General features: G+C 36.3%; 1 protein-coding gene across 1 annotated transcript in view; it reads left to right on the forward strand.

The window, feature by feature from the left end:
• The first annotated feature begins 4,309 nt into the window (after nucleotides 1-4,309).
• CDH18 (cadherin 18) overlaps nucleotides 4,310-13,608 on the forward strand; it is a 995,271-nt gene continuing 985,972 nt past the window's right edge. The window contains exon 1 of the mRNA XM_053201933.1: nucleotides 4,310-4,647. The gene's annotated coding sequence lies outside the window, so the exon portion shown is untranslated. The remainder of the gene's footprint in view (nucleotides 4,648-13,608) is intronic.

Genomic DNA, 13,608 nt, shown 5'->3' on the forward strand with positions numbered 1-13,608 from the left:
CCACCAATTATAAAACCACTTGAACTATTCAAGACGTTAGACCCCCCTCCTCCTTTCCTCCTTCCAGACTTTCCATCTCTCTCTGTTCCTTTTCCTGCCTAATTTCTTGTAGAAGAAACCAAGTCTTTGCTTTCTATTAATCCCTTAATATCTGAAAGCAGCTCAGAAAATTCGTGCAATCTTACAGATCGGTGCCTCTAGAAATTCATGGCTTTCTGGTTCAGGAAGACCCTCAGAGAAGCTAAGTCAAACTTTCCCTTCGGCTTGGGAATGTCCCCAGTGTAACCTAGCTCAGCACTCCTGGTCCACACAGCTCTGCACTAGCCCTCCTCTCTTTACCTCCTATGGGTCATCTATACTCTCACACATGGCTCCCGTGGTTTCTGACCTTGAGAACCTGAGCTTCCTGTCCTCATCTCCAACCCTTTGACCCGATAGCTTTGATTTCATTTATTTTTGCCTCCCCTACCTGTTCCAATTATATGACCCACAAATCAACATCCAGATTATTATTTTCTATTATATTACCGATGAGTTCCTGAAAACTCAACATTGTTAAGAGATACAGGCTTTGAAATTCAACAGACACTTACTAGTTGTGGGTTATTGGACAAGGTAATTAATCTCTTCAAACTTCAGTTTCTTTAGATGTAAAATAGGATAATGTCTATTCCACAGAGTGTTAAATGAGATAAGGTTTGCACAATTATTAGCTCAGAGCTTACCATGTATTGAGTACTCAATGACTCCAAAAAGGGAAATTCTTTTATTGTCATTCATTGAATAACTTATATATGTCAGGCATAATTCTAAAAAATATGAAGGAAGAAATGTTGGACAAATCCAATTATTTTCCTTCATGTAGCTGTCATTGTTGTAGGAAACTGCATGAAACAAAGAAGGAAACATATTAAGAAATTAAGAAAGAATGATTTCTATAACACAAATAAACAAAGAAATGAAGAAGAAATGAGTGTGCCATATATAATTTGCCCTTTTTTTAGTTACCCATCTTAGTTGAAAAATAATTCTTCCTAAGTTGCACCTCTCCTTGGCATGTTTCAAGTCATGTAGAGACTCTATTTTGGAATATCTTTCTATATTAGTTCATTTTGCTCGTTCCCACCATGAACACACTGGTTCTCATTTCATTTTCCTGAGGTCTCTCTAGTGGTTGTTAGCTCTCACCAGAGTTCTATTCCAGTAAAAACTACAACTTTTATTATATTGGGGTTCCCATAGCTCAGTTCAAATTTTATCACTTTCTGTGATACATATATATATATATAAAATGATATACATGTTTTAAATATATATTTTTTAAATTATATATATAATGATATACATATTTTAAATATATATTTTTTAAATTATATATATAATGATATACATATTTTAAATATATATTTTTAAATTATATATATAATGATATACATATTTTAAATATATATTTTTAAATTATATATATAATGATATACATATTTTAAATATATATTTTTAAATTATATATATAATGATATACATATTTTAAATATATATTTTTTAAATTATATATATAATGATATACATATTTTAAATATATATTTTTAAATTATATATAATGATATACATATTTTAAATATATATTTTTTAAATTATATATATAATGATATACATATTTTAAATATATATTTTTTAAATTATATATATAATGATATACATATTTTAAATACATATTTTTTAAATTATATATATAATGATATACATATTTTAAATATATATTTTTTAAATTATATATATATATGTATATATATATAATTTAAAAAGCTCCCAATTACCCAACTACTCTCAGCCTAGCATCCAAGATCCTCCATATTTTTCCCTTCTTTCCAGTCCTGCCTCCCAGGCACTGAGTGTTTTGGGCCCCCCATCCCACTTTGCCCTCTATTTCCATCTCCCACTTCCTTTGCCTCTGTAGTTTTACTTAAGTTTCCCTCTCCCCTCTGTTGAGTTTTTTTTTCCTATGCATATGAAATCTTTTTTTATTCTCTTTGATAAGAATCATTACAAATTCCATGTTTTATATGTTTGTTTTGTGTTAATGTTTATTTATTTAGAGACAGAGAGGAAGCAGAGGAGGGGCAGAGAGAGAGAAAGAGGGAGAGAGAATCCCGAGCAAGTTCTGCATTGTCAGTGCAGAGCCCCATTCCGTGAGATCTGTGAGATCATGACCTGAGCTGAAATGAAGAGTCAGATGCCCGACCAACTGAGCCACCCAGGCACCCCACAAATACTATGTTTTTTTACAAGGTCTTTCTGATATCCTAGAGGAGGTATGATCTTGCTTTTGAGTACCTATTGCTCTCTGAACTGCTGATAAAAAAGGCATTAATCAGTCTCCCTTGTATTTTGTTTACTTGAGAACTCCTTATCTACCAACCAGCTTGTAAGCTCCTGGAAGATTGACTACTACTACAGTTAATTTGAAAATACCAAGAACACAAAGAGGACTGCTCTCTCTGCTTTACTTAATTACTTTTCTATTATTGAGAGTACAAGGTCTGATACAAAGAGTTGCTCAATAAATATTTGCTGAACTGAGTCAATTAAATCAAGGAACTTCACCTCTAATAAGTGTTACAACACTTTATAATTTGGACTTTAATTGAGTGTAACTCCATGATCATACATACCATTTGGCCTCTCTCGTCTTCGTTTACAAGACACCTTAGCACATATTATTTGTTTTTATTTGTATTATATGATGTTGAAGGTTGGAAATGCAGTGACTACTGCCTGGAATTTAATTCCAACTGGGAGTTGAGGTACTGTTAAGCATTCCTCTACAATTTACTTTAATGAGTGCAGTAATGTATTATTACAAAGAAAAAGTAACTAAAAGGTTGGTTGACCAAGCAGTGTGAAATTGAGATAAGCAACCGTCTTCTCATTAGAAATTAAACACGACTGCATTTGTAGGATTTGGTTTAAGTGCCGGAGGAGGTCATCGAGAGGACAGTCCAGATGTGACGGCAGGTCAACCCGCAAGCTTGACCCGGGCAATCTGGGAGGCTCCTATCACCGCTGTCCTTTAACGGTATGTTCTGCCCATCATTCCCTTAGCAGGAACCGTTTTTGAGGATGCAGACTTGAGAAAGCAATATGTTGTTGAGAGCATCTGGATGATAGACATAATTGCACTCAGTTAAAGCTTCATATAAACTTGCTAGATTCTAGCAGGCATTCGTGGAGATTTATTTGCCTTGTGGCCCCTGAAGACAAACCTTTGTAAATTCCCTTGCCTTTTTTCTTTTTCTTTTTTTTTTAAGTTTCCTTGCTTATTAAATCTGCAATCTACCACCTGGAGTGACCTACCTCTTTCTTTGGTTTTTCCTTATGCTCTGTGTTCAGGGACCAATTTGCAAGCCAAAGTGGACCCCAAATGCCCCCCTCTCCTTCCCTCCCCAGCCCCTCCTGGAGCATGTGGGAAATGAAAAACCCGTCCGCTGTTCAATGGTTTGTTTTGTGCTTTTTTATTGTGGTCACTTAGAGCAGTTTAGTGGGGAATGGTGAATGTGTCCCTTTAAGAAGAAAATCTCCTTAACCTTGAAGGGATGAATCAGGTGTGAAATGCTCTATTTGATACATTCGGAGGGATCCTTTTGTAGATTTGTGCTTTAAAATTGAAAAACATACACTGAAGTTTGACTCAGGCTCTAGTTCAAAAATATCTACAAACACCACCCCTCTTATGAGAAACAAAATGGTAGGTCATATTTTTCTAGAATAAAAGGAATACTTTTTAAATATCAATCAACATAATGGAGGGTTCTTTAACTGCTCCAATCTATTCAGGCTAATGAAGGCATCATTTTTTCTAGCAAAAAGCATTTGTCACTGTATGCAATTTTTCTCCTGATTTTCTTCTTATATATTTGAATTAGAAAGATTTCATCAGAATGCATCTCTGTAGCAATTTGTAAATAATGATGAATAGCAGGTGTATAATTTTAAATTACCAGAAGCAGGATAAGAAGGGGTGAATTTTAAAAATGCTAAGATCTGCGATAACACTAAACTTGCTTTGAGCCTCTGCCCTCTCAAACCCTATCTCTCAGGGAGATAAAATAATGAAAAATACTTCCCTAAACTGCTGGCAAAACTCTTATTGTTTGTACCACTCTTGGAAAAGACTCTTGGGATGAGCAGAGGAATCCTTGCTATTGATTGGCTGGTTAAATAGAGGACTATTAGCTTCAGACAGGCTAGATTGATTATACAGCAGCAGCAGCGGGAGCTGGGACTCAGAGCTGAGTGAGCGTCAGGGTGAAAAGGAGAGAGAGAGAGAGAGAGAGAGAGAGAAAGAAAGGGAGAGAGGCAAGGTGGGGAGAAAGCGGTGCACGTTCCATAGCATCACTGTGTGACTGCTGGTGCCGATTAGGATTAGCTTGCTTTCTCGCTTTCTCAGTCAACAACTTACTGAGATGCCTTTTCTTTTACAAGAGGCTGTCAGCGCCGAGCCCCAGCAAGAAATAAAAGACTTCACCTTGGAATAGTTCATCTCACTCCGGCATCATTAAAGAGGATTTTGAAAAGAAAACAAAAATCACATCCCCTTCCCAGCCCCACTTTGTTCCAGGATCGAACAGACACAGTTGCATGCTTCAGGTAAGGAAATTAAATTTTTATCTCTGGATTCGTTTTTAGTCATTCGCAGTAAAATATAGCCTAGCCTTGCATGTTTTAAAAACTGAGTTTTCAGGGATGTGTTAGACTCAATGCCATGCATAGGCATGTGGATTTAGAAATGTGCTGATACATGTTTAGAGGTATATATTTGCTGTTTTATCTCCAGGTACATAGAAATTTTATAAGATCACTAGCTGTTAAGTTTATAGAGCAGATATTCTGTATGGAAAAAAAAGAAAAGAAAAGAAAAGAAAAGAAAAGAAAAGAAAAGAAAAGAAAAGAAAAGAAAAGAAAGCAAAGTCCATACTCAAAGGAGCATTTCTGGTGACAGCCTTAAAATATGTTCACATATAGTGTTCTTAGCTGTGAAGCAACTTTGGGGAAATAACAGCATATCACAAAAGGACCATCACTGTGTTAAGTATGTACTATTCAATTTCATGCAGACATAGAAGCTACAATGTTTTCAGTGATTGTCAGTTGTTACTGTTTTTTTTTTTCCTGAACCCGTCATTCACAGTCTTAACACTCTTCAACATAAACATGATGTGTCCTAAATGATGTGACATTAGACTGCCATCTTATTATGGCTAAGTTATTGATGGTTAGCATTTGGTCTTAAGAAAGTACTGAGCTTGGGCAAAGAAATACGACTCTGGAGATGTTTAGCTATTCTACAGTCCATGGCTGAGCTGCAGTTCCATCAGTTGATATTAAGTGTCGGTGATGGCATATGCCGGTAAAGTGTCTGTGAACATGCAGAAACTGTGCACATGTTAAAATCTCTTCTGAGAACAGTATTTTTTTTCCTTGAGGAAAGCGACTGGATGGCATAGGAAAAACAGGCTGGGGCAATGCAGTACTGATGTAGTTGATTGACCTTAGGTTTACAGTTCGACTGCTAAAGAGGCAGCATTGTGATAGAAGGCGAACGTGACGAACTCCGTCCTTGCTGGAACTCAAATGGTCTATGATATTTTTGGTGTAAATTTATTTGCTTTTGGGTCAGTGAAGACAGACATTTTATCCCGAGCTGCTCTGATTGTGTTTTTGAGTGAAGTTCCCTGAGTCACTAATCAAAAATCAAACTGCCAGCTGGGACAAGTCGGCAAAACTTTTTAGTATGTTGTTCAGTGGTTCAAATAATAAGATTCCAATACTCTTGGGAATCAACCTAGCTGAAGTTAGGAATATTACATACTCTGAATGTCTATAGATGTGTCTGTGTTTAACCCTTGCTTATATATTAAATATACATATTTAAGGAACACAAATGTTCATGAACTCTATTTTGTCTTTTCAATGTGGAATGTTTTAAGGCTTCGTGATAACATAAATAGTGTATCTATCCAGATATTTACATTTATATCACCAATATCAGAAGGGAATAATTGTTATAAATTTTGTAAACTACAGTTTGTCTAAAAGAATAGGAATGTGTATTGAAGAATATTGGGTATGTTTGTCTTTGAATTCAGTCATTTGAGAAAACAATTATATCCATGTCTTTTGAGTATTATCTTTGAAAAATTAATATCACACTATTGACTGAGGAAGGTGGCAGGTACTTTAGACCATACTTCCAAACACACACAGACACAGACACACACACACACACACACATATACATATATATATTTTTTATATATTTATTTATATATTGATATATTTATGATTATATATATTATAATTATATATGATGTAATATTACATATTATATATGAGTAATATTATATCAAATCCACACACAGCCTTTGCCATAAATCTATTATAATCTTGTTTAATTACTGCTTTGCATTTATTACAATAATTATGTTTACTTTTTTGCAATTTATCCAAAATTATATTTTTAATCCTTCTATTTTATTGTTTATGAAAAAAATGTGACATATATTTGGTTCACTGTGGCTAAAGTGATATAATTACGATTTAACTAATTCATCTTGTAATTTTCAAATTTAATGCACAGTTATTTAAAATTCCATAATTTTTTGTTGTCATAATCTTAAGCATCTAACCTAGTTATGCAGTACAGTTACCTTATAGCACTTATCTATGGGTTATAATGAGCTATATAGCATAAAGAAAACTAATTCTTAATTGTGTTGTATTTTTCATGAGACTGTTGATACTTTAGCATAGGTGGATGTAAGCATCCATACTTGTTTTTTTTTCTATGAATAGGCATGTTTTTCCTTTCAAAAGACTTAATACATTTCTGAACTATGTGCCTCTTGCACTTAAGCATTCTTCTTAGCTTACCCCAAATGTTACTTCGATTCTCTCTTATGTTTCTTTCTTGTTGTTATCTTACAAATTCTATAATTACTCCTGTAAGAGCTTTAATTCCCCAATCTTCACAGGATATTGTCCCATGATTGGAAACAAAGCAAGTTTTTTTTAAATAACATTTGGCACTTCTGGCGACATAATTAAAATGTCTCCTGCTTTCCAGAGCAGTGCTCCTCAGCAAACAAGATCAAGGGAGACAGGTGTTCTAGCAGTCATGCATAGAGGTGACTGTCTGAGTCTGAAATCTAGCAGCTTCTTTTGTGAATTCAGCTTTCACTTTTCTTTGCGTTTCGGGAAAGGCTCCATTTGACCCTTTATTCAGCCTTCTATTTACTTCCACAGTATTAGGTATCTTTGTTGATTACTCATTTTAGCCACAGTGAACCAAAAAGAAACAAGAAAGTACAACCTCTTCTGTTTATATAGGTATCTGAGCCATTAGGGGGCTCTTTCTTCCTATGTTATCCTCAGCAAACCTCTGGGAGAGATTACATTGCTTCCTTAAAGTATTTTCCCTGTGTTTAGAACGTGAGTGCTGTTTGAAGCAGCTTCCCCCTACTTTCCACAGACAGAACTATTGCAGATTAATAAGATTTTTTTTATTTTCATGGGAAAGTGAATTTATCCTGTGCTGTCTCAATTTATTCTCCTCAAAATGTTCTTATCTATGAAATGTTTAATCTCTGAAAATAACAATGGTTTGACAGAGTGAAATGACCAATCTTAGATAAATTTAAAGACTTCTGTCTTATGCAGCTAGTAGCTTAAGAAATGTAAAACTAAGGAAGAGCTGCAGGGAAGAAAGTTCCTTTACAATCATCTGCAAATATCTGAGAGAGAATGAGTGCCTTAGGGCTCACCTGCAATTTGCTTTCAGCAGAAGAGAACAGCAGGCAGCAAAAAGAATATTACTTGTTTCCTACAAAAATAGACACGGAAGAATTGAAAATAATAGGATGGGTTCACTCCCCATACACATGTAGGACATGTACTTTGTAAATTCCATTCTTGTTTCTGAAAACTAAATGAAGTTTTCATAAATATACACAGAGGGTGATGCAGGCAGCTGATTATGGGGGCAAGCCACGCATATTGAACTGCACTGCAGACTTGCTTAATAAATGGAAACACATTCCTCCTCTATCCACAGCAGCTAAAGATGCCCCCTGCTTACAGGACTAGTTTGGGGATTAGTCAACACTTACTAACGTCTCCGGGCAAAAGCAATCTGTTTAGTGGGTCTCGGATTTTCCTCAAAGGACACCACCCCCAGACAGAAGTGACATACACTCGTGAGAGAGATTTCTTTGGGGAAGTGAGAGAAGGGGAAGGATTCTGAGCTGTGCATCATGGAGTGCCATTCCTTTACTGAACAGTTCCTTGATTTATCAGGAGAGAAGAGTAGTCGCTTAAATAAAATAAGACGGAGTGGCACAGATATTTCCTTTACTGGTGTTTTGCAAGGAAACATGTAAGCTTTATCTTCTGTATGAAAATGTGCATACCTTGAAATGAGTAAATTTTGAATGCGACTAGTATAATACACACAGTTGTGTGGGGATCAGTCCAAGTCTTCCTGGAACAGGCCGGTATATATTCTAATGCAGTTATTTCTTACCGAGTTAGCTTTCGGTAATGTGAACGGGTAATAAGACTTGAGAGGGAATCCTAATGCTACCAATTTTATGTCATCAGGATGAGGAATGTTTTAAGGTCTTTAAGTTTCTTCTAAAAAGAGGTGGTCTTTTATTTTCAAGTAGGACTGCATTGAAGATGGAGAAAAGGGCTAAAATTGAAAATAAGATAAATGAATAAAAATGCATTGACGGTCCGTGATTTTTTTATGTTGCCAAAATGTACCCAAGGTCAATATAACAATGCAAGTTAAAGACTCATGTTTTCTATATAATGGTAAAGAATTGCAAATACCACCGAAGTGAAATGTTATTTTGTCTCCTTCTCTGTTTTTATCTTATTTTTCCTTCCTTTCCCCAATGGTCATCTGTTTTGTTTCTTAAATTCCACACATAAGTGAAAACATATGATATTTATCTTTCTCTGACTCACTTATTTCACTTAGCACAATACACTCTAGTTCAATCCACATTGTTGGAAATGACAAGATTTCATTCTTTTTGATCACCTAGTAGTATTCCTTTGTGTGGATATAATACATTTTCTTTATCCATTTGTCAGTTGCGGGACATTTGGGCTCTTTGTATAATTTGGCTATTGTTGATAGCATTTTGGACAAAGCATGGCAAATGGGCTGCAAATATTTATGCCCTATACGTTTTTTTAATGTCTAGACTTAATTTTTAGATCAGTTTTAGGTTTACAAAAATGAGATGTACAAACATAGAGTTCCCGCAGACCTCCTCACCTCCGTCTCCTTTACCCTGCGAGTTTTCCCATATCATTAATATTTTGCCTTAGTGTGGTACATTTCTCATAGTGAATGAACCATGATTCATAAATCATTATTAACTGAAGTCCAGAGTTTACCTTAGGGCTGACTCTTCATGTTATATATTTTTGGGGTTTTGACAAATGTATAATGGAATATAGCCACCATTATAATCACATGCAGAATGGTTTCACTGAACCAGATTCCCCTGTGTGCCACCAAAATAGATTTTTCTCTCTCCCTTCCTCCCTTCTGCCCTCCCCCTGAACCTTGGATCTTTCAACTGTCCCCATAGTATTGCCTTTACAAGAATGTCATATTGTTGGAGTCATAATATGCCTTTACTCTGGTTTCTTCATGCCTTTTTGGGGCTTGGTAGCTCATGTATTTATATTGCTGACAAATATTCCATTGTGTAGATGAACCGGTTTATCCATTCACCTACTGAAGGATATTTAATTGCTTCCAAGTTTTGGCAATTATGAACAAAGCTGCTACAAATATCCACATGCAGGTTTGAGTGTGGATATAAGTTTTTAATGCATTTAGGGCGATACCATGAGCATGATGGCTTGTTCATACAGTAAGAGTGTGTTTAGTTTTGTCAAGCTGTCCTCCAAAGTGGCTATACCATTTTGCATTCCCACCAGCAATAAATAAGAGTTCCCGTTCTCCACATCCTTGCTAGAATTTGGTGTTGTCAGTGTTCTGGATTTTAGTCATTCTAATGACTAAAGGTATATGGTATATCTTGTTGTTTTGGACTGAGCTGTCAGCACAGAGCCCCAAGCGGGGCTCGAACTCACAGACTATGAAATCATGACCTGAGCCAAAGTTGGACGCTCAATCTACTGAGCCACCCAGGCACCCCTATATTTTTAATTTTTTTAATGTTTTTTTTTCACTATTTTTGAGAGAGGAAGAGAGAGTGCAAGCAGGGCAGGGGCAGAGAGAGAGGAAGACACAGAATTTAAAGCAGGTTCCAGGCTCAAGCCCAACTTGGGGTTCAAACTCACCAACCATGAGATCATGACCTGAGCTGAAGTCGGACGTTTAACCGACTGAGCCACCCAAGCACCCCTGGACAATATTTTTGATTGGTAATAACGTTCTGCTGTGTGATGAATAATTCCAAGGCATATCATGGATCTTCAGGAAATATGTCCATAATAACTGGCAAGATTTCCTTGCCAATTTTTTTTTCCCTTTTGCAGAACAGCTTGTGTGTGTGTTGGGGGAGAGACGAGGTAGCCCATACTTGTAACACATATTTGCTATTCATAATTTAGGGCTCTGGTGGAATGAAGAAATTACAGCAATCAAATAATTCAGTCCCACATTTGTCAAATATCAGATGGCAACAATAACTTCCTATTTTGAAAGCACTGTTATTGAATTAAGGAGCAGAATCTGGCATTTTAAATTTCATATTTTACTTTCTAGCCATATTTATCTTGTGGGTAGAAATTGCTGGCTTCAAATTGTTTATAAGTATCTAAAGTCCTCAAGCAGATTGAGATTCTTCATAATCTGGCCTTGACCAAAGTTTATGACATAATTGCTGGTTACTCTGAGCTCAAGATAAACTGTATTTGCCCCTCTCCCCCCAAATGCTCTCAACCTTTGCCTCTGCTAATCTTGATTTGATTGGTCTTCCTTGCCATCTCTGCTAATTCATACTTTACAAGTCTTTCTACAAATCCTTGGGAATTCCTCTACTGTTAATCACCTAAGACCTTGCATTATTAACTAAACATTTATTGTATCTGTATTATAACCTTCTATTCAAACTACATGATTCAGAAATGGAAAAAAAATCCTTTGTGCTTTTTTCTTTCCAGTCCTCCAAGTGCAATGTCCATGCTACTCATTAATGCCTATGAGTTGAAAGAATAAATTTTAATTTTTTAAAATGTTTTATTCAGTTTTGTGAGAGAGAGACAGAGTGCAAGTTGGGGAGGGGCAGAGACATAGGGAGACACAGAATCTGAAGCAGGCTCCAAGCTCTGAGCTGTCAGCATGGGGCCTGATGCGGGGTTCAAACTCACAAACCAGGAGATCATGATCTAAACCAAAGTCAGACACTTAACTGACTGAGCCACCCAGGTAGCGCTGAAGGAATAGATTTTGAAAAATGTTCTTATTAGTACAGAATATGTAAATGATTTTTTGAAAATGTCATCGGTGTCCAATTTCCTTCCTTTTTTTTCTTTTTTTTAAGTTTATTTATTTTGAGAGAAAGAGAGAGAGAGAGAGAGAGCACACACATGAACGGGGGAGGGTCAGAGAGAGAGGGAGAGCAAATCCCAAGCAATCTCCACGCTGTCAGCACAAAGCCCCGTGCAGGGCTGGATCCCTTGAACTGTGAGATCATGACCTGAGCCTAAATCAAGAGTCTGATGCTTAACCGACTGAGCCAACCAGGCTCCCCTCCAATTTCCTTTCCTTCTCCTTCCCCCTTTTCTTTTCATTTATAAGAAGGGCAATCCAGTTGGCTAAAGGTCTTGTGTTCTAATCCTCCCATGACAGTTGATACCTATAAAACTTTTATCCAGGCCACTTAACTGCTCTGCACCTGCTTTCCTGACTACTCTTTGTGAAAACATGCATTGTATTCTGGTAGTCAAGCTAATGTGTATACAACCCTTACAGGCAGAAAGCACTATGCATGACTATAGGGTCATTATGCAGTGTCTATAATTAGAGGTGCCTCCGAAAACAAAATTTAAAATATTTGGTAAAAGAAAGCACTTTGGGGCAGAGAGTACGGGTGGAGATTTGTATATGCTCCCTTTTGGGGCACTGATTCGAATTTAAATGATATTGAAATGAGAGTCAAAGGATTGGACTATTTTACTAACATGCTAATTAAATTTTAGAAGGTTTCTTGAAACAGTGTACAAGAAAAGCATACGTGAAGCATAAATAAACGTACTAGTGCCTGCAGATGTTTCGAGGTCATGCAAAAGAACAGATAGGAAAAGTATTTAAAATGGCATTGTCTTCTGTGCCACTGTTTCCTTTGTGAGTTGTTATGTGTGTTGGCATATTTATGCTTTGTAAATTGACTTATATTCCGTAATGCCCTTTCTTTACGCACATTTACTAATTTATTGTGCTTTTAATATTCTTTTTCATAAAGTTTAGTTGTTGGCTGATAGAGGTACCCAGGGTATCGTCTCTGCCATCTAGTTATCGAATGTTTCTGTCATAAATCAATACGACTTTAACTTCTTGGCTGGAACTAGAGAACTTTTCAATTCCTTGCCAAGAATACTCTGTGATAAACCGTCCCTTAAATCCACTGAGGACGGAACACTTTGACCCATAGCAGCAACATTATCCCTGAGAACCCTAGAAATTTTCCAGAATAAATTTCTGAAGTTCAATTGTGAAATTCATTTGATAAAGGGAAAAAGGGAATGGTGAGTCACATTGCAAATTCAAGTCTTTCTGTCTCTGAAGCACATTTTTTAAAACACTACGTTATATTGCTTCTCTTATTCTACAACCATAGAGAAACTTTTTGTTTGTTCTTAACATCTATATTCCTGAGTTTCATCCTCTTTATAATAACAAAAATAATGGTATTTTCCTTATAGAGTCAGCCAAGGGTTCAGTGAGATCATATAGGTAAAAGGCTTAGAAGAGTGACGTAATCACAAGCATAAAAGCAATAGCAGGATTGATATTTATGTTGAATGCCTCTGAATCCACTGTGCTCCATAAACAGATTTAAAATACCTTGTTACTCAATCATTCAAGCAACATTGCTGGGTAACTAATAGAGTGTCATTTTATCCTTAATTATCTGAGTGGTTACAAAGATAAAGGACAGATTAGTGACTTTCCATCTAGGAGACAAGAAATAAAACCATGCCGGCAATTAAACTCATTGTGTTGTCGTTGTTGTTGTTTTACTTCCAAAATTGCCCCTCCATACTCTGAGGTGGGGACAGAGCTCTTTAAACAGCATTTCTTCTTCTAGCTTGTTTCCTATTTGATTCTAGCCAAGAATATGCTAGAAGGAGATGGAAGGCAGGAAGATGGAAAAGACCTTTCTCTTTCCCCTGCTTGCTGCTGATGTCACTATTACCTTATAGGGCCCTTCCCAGCATCAGCTGTTTCAACTGAGATTTGCTTCCTGTTTCCAACTGCTTCTAGTACTCCCAAGAACTAGCCTCATCATGCCCCCTCAGTGGTTACACCGGGCAAGCGGTGCCCTTTTTCTGCCACTAGGG

The sequence above is a fragment of the Acinonyx jubatus genome, chromosome A1, assembly GCF_027475565.1.
Source record: "Acinonyx jubatus isolate Ajub_Pintada_27869175 chromosome A1, VMU_Ajub_asm_v1.0, whole genome shotgun sequence".
Taxonomy (NCBI): Eukaryota; Metazoa; Chordata; class Mammalia; order Carnivora; family Felidae; genus Acinonyx; species Acinonyx jubatus.